Genomic DNA, 13,133 nt, shown 5'->3' with positions numbered 1-13,133 from the left:
ATTCACTATCTACAATCAACACTTAAATGGCAGACTCTGCAAGTGTTTCCAAACTTTCTACCGATACTTTAGCACCGAAACAAATGTACCGGCGGTTTCCAGTGATAAGATGGCGGCGCAACGTAAGATGAAAGCTACAAGCGCTACGTGAAACATCTTAACAGACACCATTACGAAAACACCAATACCGACATCTCAAATACAACAAAATCATCGAAACCAAGCATCGAACAAAGAACCATCCGCTTCTAAAATCAACGAAGACCAAGATCCACGCGAATACTCCAAAAACGTGCCCCAAACCGATTCATTAAATAAAAACAACATACTACCGAATCTCGAAAAGCTCTATCATACATGAACACTCGAAAACCGAACTCCAAGCTCGTCGAGAAGCTAAAAAACAGCGTACTCCCGACTTTCAAGAACTTAAAGTCTAAATACCTCGAGAAATCCGTATGCTCGCCGATCGCCGCGGGACTGCCCTCGATGACTCAAGAGGGCGGAACGGCGGTAACAATGAAAAATCGTCGCCGAGTCATCGAATCGCGGATGGTGTCCACGTCGCGGATCAAGGGGTATTCCCCGGGAATATCAAGGAATCGAGGCGAACATGAGCCACGGGGAAATGTTCCAGGTAACGTCCTGCGAAAAAGAGAGAAAGAGAGAGAGAGAGAGTGAGCGTGAAGGGGGACAGGGTAACGGGTGGAACAAAAAAATAAAAGGAAACATCGATCGGCGGCGTTCGCGATTCGGCCGCGAAGATGGCAGCACCTCGCCAAGCGATCCACCGTCGGCGGGGGTAAACCATTGATGGCCGCGTTTTTTCTTTTTGTTCGTCCGCGTGCTTTTTTTCCCTCCCGGTTGCTTTTTTTCGCCCGGCGTCCCTCTATTCCTCTCGTAGTTGGCAGATTAGGCTAATGCGATGGACCAGATGAGATATGGGCCAGCGAATCGGAGGACGGTGCTGGCACGGCAGGGGCGTGACTGTACCCTGGAAACGGCCGTGCCCCGGGCCACAGTCACGACGTAAACTAAGTGCTGGGTGGAGCCCCGTCTAGGCACTACCTACTCGATGGAACCATCATCCTCTCCCTCGAATGTCACGGGGCAACCGAATGGCTGCCGCATCGAAAACGGCGGGAATTTTGAAATGGTACCGCGATCGACGAGCGGTCCTCGCTGCGTTTCCGATGGTGCGCGGGATCGGTTGCGATCGGTATTCGTCGTAGGCTGTTTCTAATCAGTCCTTCCGGGTTATTCGGCTGGTCTGAAGTCTTCGGAGCTGTTTTGATAAATAATTATCGGATTCCTTGGAAGAACCGATGGCCCAGCTGGGTACAAATGGTAATTCGATTGTATTCTGGAGTTTGATGCGTAGTAGTGGTTGGATTTGGTTTTTAGACTATTTCGTTAAGTGTTCGTTGAGTTTATTTGGAGAGTTGAAGGTCCAGGTACAAATGGCACTTCGATGTCCGTTTCGAGGATTGATCTTCGAGTCCAGACTGGAAGATTATATGAGAGGGGGGCGTGAGTTTGCTTGAGTTTGTTGTAAATTAAAATCTGCTTGGGATTCTTCGAGTTTAGTTGCGGAACAGTCTTTCTTAGTAAATGGCACGGAAATATAACGTGGTAGTAGATGTCTGGTAGATGTCTGAGAGTAGAGTGACTCATGTGTCACCTGTCACGTTTACGTTACACCCCATAATCTATACAAAATGTGACAGAATGTATCACTTCCGAGAGATTTAGGCTGGCCATGTTTAAAGTAGTCCGTCTTCTATTATCTCGAGTGTCTCTTTCGAAAGACGAAAGGTGTCCATCTGTTAATCTAAGTTTCATCCATTTCATTCGCTTCGGTGTGCCAAAGTTGGTTCCAATTCACAATAAATCTTGCGTCTGTATCTCAATGTTGATCACCGATTCTATCCGGACGATGACAATATCATTTTCAACGCTGTAACTGTTCCCGACTCCGTCACCTGAAACAGATTGAATATTTATCATTCACAGCATTCGTGGCCCTCGCAGTATTGAAAAACTGCCAAAGAGTTGAACACTGAAACAGGATAATGACGCATCACTCTATGTCTTTAACCCCTTACAATACACGCTCGAACTCGCGCAATAAACACTGTCAACGTGTATAAACACATCGAAAACCAAAAATAAAACCGTCGAAATCATATCGATTCCCGCGAACCGTTGAAGAGGTTACAAACAAATCTCCCGAAACTATTCTTCAAACCCCATCGGTGCGTAAACGAACAAAACAAATTCATCATCAGACGAGCAGATTACACCGGGAACAGCGTCAAGTCAAACACATGTAACCTCCAGAGGCAACATCGCTGTCCAGCGCCGACCCGACTGCGTCAAACGCGAAAAGCATCCACCCCCGAGCGAAAAATCAACAAAAAACCGTGCTTGTCCGGCGCCGTGTACCCGGCATAATTCATTTCAATAACTTCGCTCTTAAAGCGGTGAACGACGGAGCGAAAACAGAGCCCGAAAAAAACACACACGCACACGCACGCAAAGAGACAAACAGACAGACGGACGGACAGACAGACAGACAGAGAGTTACGTAGCCCGGCTGCGAGAGCACTTTTCAGTCGATCGGGCTTCGCCGGGTATTTTTTCACGTCCGTTTGCCCGTTTCAATCCCCTGTTCGGCCCCGCTCCTCATCCATCTGCCTACCGATATGCGTCCGGGGGCATATCTCTCGGCCACTTTTCAATTTCGTCCGACGAATTTCCAACCGCCCCCCTCCGCCGCTTGCCGAACCGTACCATCGCGTCGTTCGGCCGCCGATTCGCTCAATCTGCGAGCTCGATTCGCGCGAAACATAAATCCGAGAAGTTTCTATTATTTAACCGGTCTTTCGTTATTTACCTTCCCCGGAATCGACGTTTCCGGGGCGGCGGGCCGGTCAAGGTGGCGAAAACGGCGGTAACCCGCAGCTCCGAAACGAAATTAGCAAGCTGGAGGCTCGACCGATCCTCGCCCCTCCGCCGTACACCCTGGCCCGCGAACCTTTGGGGATACTGCACCGGTGTCATCGGAATATACGGCTAATTGCGAGGATGTTTTGTTGGCCTGTCGGAACTCGAGACCATCTCCCCTTACAAGGTTTTGCATTTAGCCTTTCCGTATCGACGACACGTACAGCACGGGACTCCGCGGAACCGGGCGAAGTTTCCACGGCGTCCCCCATCGGCCGCCTAACTTCCCATCCGACGCGTTAATAGACGGCCCTGTGTACGCTGAAAGTTGCTATTCCAGCACGGAGTTTACCGTGACACGGGGAGGACTGGGCTCTGATGGGAAGATGGCTATCGCGGATGACGCGCTGTCTTCTTGGACACTGCGGGCTGGTATTATCCGCTAGCGGATAGTGTTGACCGGAGTTGAGCGAAGTGTGAGAATTATTATTCACGGGGAATCCTGATCGTAACGATTGCGGCCGGCTGAAATTGATGATTACAATTTGCCCGTTAACTTTCAGCAAATTGGACGAAGTTTGTTTTAAAGCAACCGTGGAACGTAACTTAGAGTCTACCGGGTGTTGAGTTTAGGATGTAGACAGTGATAAAGAGAAGAGTTGTGATGAAGAAATCTGAAGTATCTACTTATAGAACGTTTACAATGTGTAGAACCACTCGTAGCAACCCCTTTCGTAAAATTAATAATTCCGAAGTAAGAAGAGGGTGCTAAGCGATGAAACTATAATACATCGCAGGACGAAGTAACTTCTAATAGCAATATCTAATTATTCCTGAAGAAAAGCGAATGATTTAATCCAGAACGACGCTCGATATTTTCCCCAGCCACCAATCCAAGCGACAAGGGACAAGATACGGATCCACCGTGTGACAGTGACCAAGCGCAGACGGTTCACGACTAAATACAAAGGGCCCCGAACAATTTTGATGTATCGAGCCCGCTCGGAGCGCGATCTTATCGGCGCACAATCGTCGAATAATTCTCGCGGCGTCCGCCGGTCCCCGGGTCGATTGATTTGTTAATTAAGTCGTGGAAATACTTTTGCACGCACGCGACAGGACGTATTAATCGGCGAACGCCGGAGGTCATATATTGTTTGTGACGCTTTAGACGCGAACATTGATTGCGAGAGAGACGCCGGCGTCGCTCGGCGGTTTGCAGAGGAGAGACGGTCGGCCGCGGGGGGCGGCACGGCGGTGTCCCGGGGGAGGAAAGGAAGGAGAGGGGGCGGCGATATTATTGATTTATGTCCCGTTCTACGTTATGTATTCTAGCTCCTCCACACCGGCACCGAATGATCCGACCGAAGTGCAACGTTCTCGACGGTTTAAGCTTCGACTTTGAATATTCCGACGCCCACCAACCCTCTATTCTTGATACAGACGCTGTTGTCCCAGCAAGACGTGTGCTTCATAATGTTATTAATACGTCGCCTTTCTTGCGCAACGATCGCGCGTAAACATGGCGAGTAGGGTTTACATAATGTTGCGTAAGGGTAGCTTGCTGATAAAATGTGATTCGGAAATCCTTTCTTCGAAGGAACAAGGGAATTCTGGGGTTGAAGTTTCGCGCATTCGAGTAATACGAGAATGTAGCCTTTGGTTTGAAATTGGGTAGCAGGAAGATTCGTCGAGCATTCTTTGAACAGTTGAAACGAAGGAAACGAGTCTAAAATAAGGGATGCTAACGTCAACGATGATCTATTGGAACTCAATGCTTGAACCAGTCACTTTGGAAGTTTTGTCGTTCCTGAATGTCTGGAGATCTTGGGACATAATTTAAAGACACCGACTCCGTGAAACCTGCTGAAACGTGTATTTTAAAAGAATCCCTCGAATTCCAGCGAACCGCCGTCAAACTGCATTACCATTCCCCGGAAAGTCCGGCGATTAAGGGCCGAAACCGCAAGCCACGCGTGGCAGCGGTGTTTGAACAGGCCACGAAGCGAGAATCGCGCGCGGTGCGCGTATCAGAGCGAAACGGCCGGGTTCTCGGCATTAAACAACCGCGAATCCGTGACAATTGTCTCGATCACGGCGCAGGCCCGGCCGGGCGCAGTAAATCGAGACCGATCATCGCGGGGGACAGACGTCACGGAAGCGCGCCGCGATCATCGAGCCCCCTGTTCGCCGCTGGGGGAGAAGCGGTCCGCCGCGATATCAATTATCTTCGATACGAATTACGGTTACACGGACCGGTCCGGCCCAGTATGGCGGAGGAAGGGGCGGGTTGGCTGTGGAAGTTCTGCGTGCCGGAAGTTCGACCGGGGATGAGTCCGGTGGGGGTAGCGAGCGCGAAGATACAGCCTGGAAGGGTTGCGAGGAGAGAGACAGAGGGACTGACGAGAGAAACGGAGAGAACGGGCGACCAAGAGAGAGAAAGAAAGAGCGAGAGGGGAAGAGAGAGAGAGAGATGAGGAAGCGCCGAAAATTGATGTATTCCCTATGCAAAATAGCAGAAGCACGGCGCTAGTAGCTGGACAACACGCAACCGGGAATCCTCTATTCCCGAGTCTCTACCTCTCTCTCACACCCTCTTTCTCTTCGGTCTGTCTCGCGTCTTCTACCACCATCTCCGTCACCTGGACAGAATCGAGAGCGGTATAGGAGCAATTAACACTCTATTAACACTAACGACGCTCATACGTAACAACGTTGCCGCAGGGATTGAATTTATGGTCTGTTAATGGGGGTTACTTTATGCGTTATGCAGCCGCGCGCGTCATTTCGACTCCCGGTGTCACGTAAATTTTCCCTGGGACTCGGGTCTGGATTCTTTATTGGCCGGGGAGAGGTGTTACGTAGCTTGGGGATGCCCTGGGTCAGTGATGACCCGTGTCGAATGAAATGTTAAGTGTATCGTTCAACCACTTGACTTGCGGTTTATTGTATTTTAAGGAACAAGTATTGGTGAATCAAAGGTGTATGTATTTATGAAATTTTCTGTGAATCATAGCTAAAAATCAGGATGACAAAGGGTGCTCCAATTTCTTCGAGAATTACACCGAAAATTATTGTAAGGATACTCGCGAAACGGCCTAACGTTGTTGCCCCAGGTGTTAACGCAGCGATTTAACCGAGGATCGCGACGATCATAACCTAATTCCCATTTCCGAGCAGCATCTCGTTGAGAATCGAGGGGCCCCGGGAAAAAGGAGAAAGAGGAAACAGGTGTACGCGTAATCTCTCCCCGGCGGAACGCGAGTAAACAAGAAAGTTAGAGGGCTCACCGTTCGTCGAGTGCAGCGGAGTCGAGTGCCAAAGTTCATCGTGAGATCCTGCCCTCCTCACGGAGACGCGGCAAGGCCGGTAAAGTGATAAAGCGGCCATAAATTCTGACCGCCATCCTCCCACCGAGCCCCTCTATCTTGCCAGCTCTCCGCTCCGCCGTCTCTTCCTTCCCATCTTGTCTGCCGCGCACTCCGTCTTTCTCTCTCTCCCTTTCCCTCTGCGCTTCCATTAACCATGTTCCTCCTTGTCGGTCACCTCAGCAACCTGGATGCACCTGCAACAACGGAATTGGCAAAGGTCAGCACACGTATCGTCCGCTTAAATCCGTGGCTGTTGCTGATACTCACGTGATGACGGCTTCGTTCTGCCAATAAAAGAAACCAATTACGCGTTCGGGAAACGCGCGGTCAAGGATTCTTTTCAGCTGGAATACTTACCGCGGCGCCATCTTGGATTTTTGATACCGCCGACAAAAAGCGTTCGATCGAAGAAACTGATCAACCTGTTTCAATAATTAGATAGAATTTAAATTGTAATCTTTCTCGGTTTCGTCGATACTCTTTTGACGGTTGTACGAATAACTGATTCAGCGGTCACTTCGTGATCTTGGTCGAATACTTTTTGCAAAGGGTAATCTGGTCTTGAATCGTGGATCTACAGATGAACTAACTGGAGAATATTGTCCCTTTGTACTGCAGCCTCGTAACGACCACTGTCCCCTTGTCTATTTACGAGTTAATTCGTCCAATTCCGCCGGCAGACCGTCCTTGGCCGTGAATAGCCTCAAGAGACGAGTCGTCAATTGATCCAACAGACATCCTTGTCGATGCGCCATATTGATCTTCACCCAATTCGCTCGAGCAATTATAACTCTAGCCAAGAGAGCTCGAATTACGCCGCACCGACCGGAAAGAAACCCGTGAATCGAATTCTGAAGATCGTCTTAACCATTGCCAATAAATAATATCACATCCCTGTGACCTGACACTTTAATTCCCTTACCGGTCACCGGTGGCCGACACATAACCAATTGATCGAACCACCTAAACACAATTTCCAATACAAGCTAATTCCGTCGTGTACAAAATACAGTCCAATCGAACAATTTCACATTCTTCCCTTCCATTTCTCGTTGAATACAGATATGTTTACAATACGAATCTCTGTAAGAAATGCATACAAGACGATCTTCGAGTTCCGTGGAAAAACTGGGCCTAAAAGAAATAGAAAGCAGCTCCGGGGACATTCTCAGGCGATTGTCCCCGCAGTCCGGCAAACAAAGGAGGCAAAACCAACGACAGCTGGGAACGGGGACGGAAATTGGGTCAGGCAAACAGGCCACGGAATTCCACGCGGAATGGAGACGTCCCTAGCAGGCAGAGAGGAAGAAGAAACCGTTGCAGCTGCAGTTTGGCGAAACGTCGAAATCCAATATCGCAGTGTTCCAGGCATACCGGGGCCGCCTAGAAGCTAGGCGCACGGTATGTTCGTTGCAGCGCAGGGGCGAACAGACAGAAATCCCAATAAATCATCCCGTCACGAGCCGTGAGCCAAGGCGGAGCCTCTTGCCTCGTATTAGCCAATAATAATCCTCTCCGAGGTGGAGGCCATCTTGGATTATACAATGGTTCCTTCCGCCACAATTCGTATAAATGCAACCTTCGGGTTACCGGGCAACCTTTCCGAAGGGTCCCAGTGGCGTACGCGCCGAAGAATATTTCCATCGGCCGGCGAAACAATTCACTGGACCCCGGCAGTTTTCAATGGCGCGACGCGACGTTCCCTGTGAACGTCGTTTGCGCGCTGGAAATCGGGAGCAACACGTGTAACCGATTGTCAGCTCGAGACTGTCGATCCGGAATTATTTATCGCGTGCATTCATTATCTTTTGAGCGAACCTTTGCGTGGAATTTCAGTCGTTAATCTCGCGCCGCTGTACAGATGCTCGGACATTTTTAGTTGTCATTGCAATTTACTTAATGAATGAAAATATCGAGATTACTAGAGATAATTGATTTATAGTATCGTTTTGCGTAGAATCAGGCAGGGAACTACAGAATGTAAATTTTGCTGATATTTTATAGGATGGAGTATTATTTTTGTTGAAATTTACGCGCTCCAATTCTTCTCCCGGATGTCCATTCCGGGAGGTTTTCGTAACGTCGGGTCGACGGTCTCGGGTTAATAAGAAACGGAGCGCAATTATCGATGGAAAGATTGGTACCGCGCGTCCCGATGAATTACGAATTAATTAATTAATCGGAGGAGAAGCAACACGGCGAAGGCACGATCAATCTCGCGAATCGAGGTCGAACGAACCCGACCGGTTTCCCAGAGTGGTATCCCCCTGGCCGTTCGGGCTCGGAATCGATAAAGTTTTGGCCCGAGCGACGCGCGCGAGACGAAAGTTGAAGAGGATAGCGTGCATCCGGTCTGACTCGTTTCCGCCAGGCACGTGTGACGTCCGCTTTTACACACTCGGCAAACGATATTCATATTCAACCACAATTTATTTCTCGTTTTCAAACACAGCTATTATAATTAATATAATTATTATTAATATGGACAGACTCTTATATAATATAATACAATACGGTTTAGACTTGTCGACATGATAGCGTTATAATACTATTATCGTTTCCCATCGTCTTTGTCGTCGTCTTTGTCGTCGTCCTCGTCGTCGTTTACTCATAATACATAGCTCATTCGCGTGGCATATCGTTCGTCATTGCAATCGTATCGTTATTATCGTAATCGTCGTCACCATCACCCATCATCATCATCATCATCATTATCATCATCATCATTATCATCATCATAATCAGCATCATCATAATCATTATCGGCATCATAATTATCATCGTAATTATCAGCATCAGCATCATCACCGTCATCATAATCGTCGTCATCATATTCATCAGCATCATAATCGTCGTCGTAATCATCATCATCATCATTATCATCATCATCATCATCATCACCATCATCACCACCATCATCATCATCATCATCATCATCATCATCATCATCAACATAGTTCGCTGACATACTCTCGTTCTTTTTCTCTCTCATGTGTACATTTAGTTTACATAATGCGGGACACTACAAAATAATTATGTACGTATATCATAATTCGTAATACTATTATATTTATATTTATATTCATATTTATATTTATATTTATATTTAAATATATATATAATTTATATTTATATATATTTATATATATATAGATTCATTTATTTATAATCATCTGTTTCCACTTATATCTCGGTAAAGTGGCGCAGCCTACACATTTTTTCGGCCTGTAGGCACACACCCCTATCTAATGTTTCTTTCTCTTTTTTTTTTTCTTTCGCATCGCGTCAACCGTTTCCGAACGAATGCGTTGTACCCGGTCTCTTTTTCTGTGTCCCCGAGTGTGTACACTGCTCCACCTGTGTCGGTGTACACGTGGCGTATAACCTATACGTGTGTCTCGTTGTTTCCGTCTGTGTGTGTGTACACGTGTAAATGTGTTCCCGTGTGAACGCATGCATCCGTGCGCGGCTCTGTGCACGTGTGTGTAAATGTTACTCTCCTCTGTATAATATAACATGTACATAGACGTTCCACCGGATCGGTCGGGGCAATGTGTCCATGGAACGCTGATGACTCGAGTGTGCGGCCTGTATACACGGGGGTTGGGCGAACGCAAAAAAGAAACAGAAGAAATTAATCACTGGGATTCCAGTTACACCGCTGTCTGACGAATCGTAAACGCTGTCCTGCCGAAACTGCACGCTTCGACATCTTTGGAGCACTAATACTTTCCGGTGTTTCCGGTCAACATCAACGGCTGCAGCCGTTTCCTACTTTCGATGACATTATTATTCTTCATCATTGAATCCGTTATTAACACTAGAATTACACAGTATTCCATACGATTAATACAACATTTTCTTCCATTTCACTTGATACTCGTTACATTAGACAATCGATACTATTAATTTTGAAAATAATTCACTAACAAGAGACCATTAAAACCAATCGTTTCAATCCAATAACTACTGTCAAGTAAAGACCGCTTATGAATTCTCTCGATAATTTCCTAAAAACAAAAAGAGACATCGATTTCCATTAAAAAGCCTACACACTGGAGTAACCATGAACGCGTCAGCGGACGGATAACGTCGCGGCTCTTAATAATATTGTCATCCTTTTACACTATGTCTCCCGTGACGATCACAGACGACCAGGAACCGTTGCTCTCCGCCTCCAAGTGATCTGTGACCGACCACGGTGCTCGTATATCGTTACAGTACCGTATCAATAAATAGTTAATTAATTAGTCCTCTGCTACCGTTTACTTTGTAATTCTTTTAGTCTATTAAACAGGTACCTACTTTACCTACGCGGTATCGTATACAGTGGTCGCGGCTCGCGATTCGACGCCGCGACGTCAGACGTCGCCGTTCACATTGCCCCGCCGATAAGAAAGAAAAAAAAAACGAAACAAGTCGCCGTTCCTTCTCGCAACATGGAATTATATGTACAGCGCGTAACTGTCTGGTTACCGCGTGGTTCGTGGCCGCCGCGGCGGGGGTGGCGCCCACCCCCGTCGCGGGATCACCCGAGCCGAAATCAAAGAACACACTCTCCCGGTAAGTACTATTGTTGACCCGCGAGGTAAATTTCTAAAAGTAAAAACGTTCGTCGACGACTGGAACGATCGAGTTTCTCCTCCCCGTCTAAACAAATCGCATTCCGATTCGAACGGTTTCGTTTAATTCTTTATCTTTTTATTTTCTTTTTTTCTTTTCTATTTTTCGAATCGCGCAATCGTCGTTACGCGCTCGTTCTCGTCGCGTGTTCGTCGGGATCTATCAGTCTTCACGTAGAGCGGAACCGTTATCGACGAGACCGCGCATTCTAGGAAACTTTGTAATCGAATTGAAAAGAAATCGGACTCATCATCTGCAACATTGACGACGCCGTTTCGACCGTCGATTGGTCGAAGGGGGGGTTGGGGAAGCAATTACGCGCTACTGATCGCGGGGTTAATTGTATTTACAAATGCATCGCGGATGTACAGCTTCGAAGTATCGGACGATTCAACGTGGGCGTCAAGTTGAAAATCGAGATCTCGTGTACGACGCTAGACGATCACTGTTCGCTGAAAAATAAAGCCGATAGAAAACGCTTGAACGATTCACTGCGGACGTTCGTGGATCGGTTGAGTCTCCTCTGGATCGAGCGAACGTTGATAAATTATAGATTTGACCAGAATCGGATTTCTAGTACGGCGAATGAAAATCTTCGAAAATCTCCCCTCGTCGGTGGATGCTCCAGATTCGATTTCCATGAACATCCGCAGTCTAGATATTAGTTTTTGGTGTCGGAACGTCAGGAATAATACGGCACGCGTGATCTTATCGAGTGTAGCAAATGATCTCTCGCTATTATACCGATATGAAATCGTTTTCTCGCCTCTCCCTCTGCCTCGCTCTCGTACTTTTTTTCTCGTTTTCGTTTTTCTTCTTTTGTTTCCTTTGTATATTTTCATTCGCATCGTAAAAAAGACGGTTAGTTTGAGTTTGCTCGGGGATGATGAACGCGTTCGAGTCACAGTACACGGAGTGACGGACCTCGCGTTTGCCTGGATTGGAGCGGCGATGGGCCACCGTTCCCATTTTCGTTACGTATTTTAGATAGATACACAAGTACCCTAGAAAGGTATACGAAAACTATCGACACCTGTCCGGAGAGTGACAGGCAGTCAGGAACTCTTCGGCGCATGAGCGTGCGAGGACGTGGCTCGATCATATGCCAATTGGGAAATGAAAGCACTGCGTACAACATTCTTTTCCTTTCTTTTTCTCGTTCGTAAAAAGAAAGTAAAACGTCGACGTAACGTAGAAATATTCTAAAGGACATTGTAGTTGATGGAAAACGTGAGGAGGCCCCTACACGATGTTCTCTACGACGAAAACCGTTTCTTAAATGCGTTACACGTTAAGTCTCAACGAAATCGTTCGACAAAAGAATCGAATTATGAAAAAATATCGATCGTGTACAGGCTCCTTTGAAGGTTCACTCTGATCACCAGAAATGCAGTCCGACTACACGGTATACAGTTGTAAAAAATATTTATTGGACAATTAATGAAAACAGAAGGGAAAAAGGTCCACCTTGTTGCACGCAACACGGCGTCAATAAATATTACGCGGAACTACATTAATATTGGGGGCCGAAAGCTGCTTATCCTTGTCAAGCGATTCTTTTTTTCTTTTTTTCCGGTTTTTTTATTCTCTCCATTAAATTCTCTCTCGCTTTTGCGCGTTTCTCTGCTCGAAATCTCTTTTTAACCGTGGCGTCTGCGAGCTCCCCGAATAGACACATCGATTATATATATACACGATCGCAAACCCCACCGAATTCTCTATGTTGCTAATTGCGCGTTGCCCGTGGTGCATAGAACGACGATCGAGTCTACCCTCGATCGGTTTAATTACTTTTCCTTTTAAATAGATTTTTCTACGACCACCGCCCCCGCTCGCTGCAACCGACATGCCCGTTTCCTTAATCCTATTTAATTATCATCTTAAGACTTAGGCTTTAGACGTTAACCTTATCAGTTTAAGCGCTAGCTTAGTGACTCACTTCGTACGTGCACACACTGTTGCCGCCATTATCTCTGGTTTCTTTACTCGCTTACTCTCTTTCTTCCCGGCATTTTCACTCGATTCTCTTTCGCTCTCACTCTCTTTCTCTCTTTTTCTCTTTCACTCTCTTTCTTTCTCTCTCACTCTCTCTTTTTCTTTCTACCTTTACTCGCACAGCTCAATGTTACACACACACACAATCACGGCACACGCTGCTCAGTTTTACCGACTTTGTTTCAAATTACGTATATC

The 13,133-nt window shown here is 47.0% G+C and overlaps 1 long non-coding RNA gene across 1 annotated transcript; it reads right to left on the bottom strand.

The window, feature by feature from the left end:
- Positions 1–830: 830 nt before the first annotated feature.
- LOC116432956 (uncharacterized) lies at positions 831–6,957 on the bottom strand. Its single transcript, XR_004236198.2, has 3 exons — positions 6,585–6,957; positions 6,237–6,511; positions 831–1,982 (listed from the first exon to the last, which is right to left on the bottom strand). It is a non-coding gene; the product is annotated as an uncharacterized LOC116432956 (long non-coding RNA).
- Positions 6,958–13,133: the final 6,176 nt, after the last annotated feature.

Source organism: Nomia melanderi, chromosome 5, assembly GCF_051020985.1.
Source record: "Nomia melanderi isolate GNS246 chromosome 5, iyNomMela1, whole genome shotgun sequence".
Taxonomy (NCBI): Eukaryota; Metazoa; Arthropoda; class Insecta; order Hymenoptera; family Halictidae; genus Nomia; species Nomia melanderi.
This window is presented reverse-complemented; position numbering and strand designations above follow the sequence as displayed.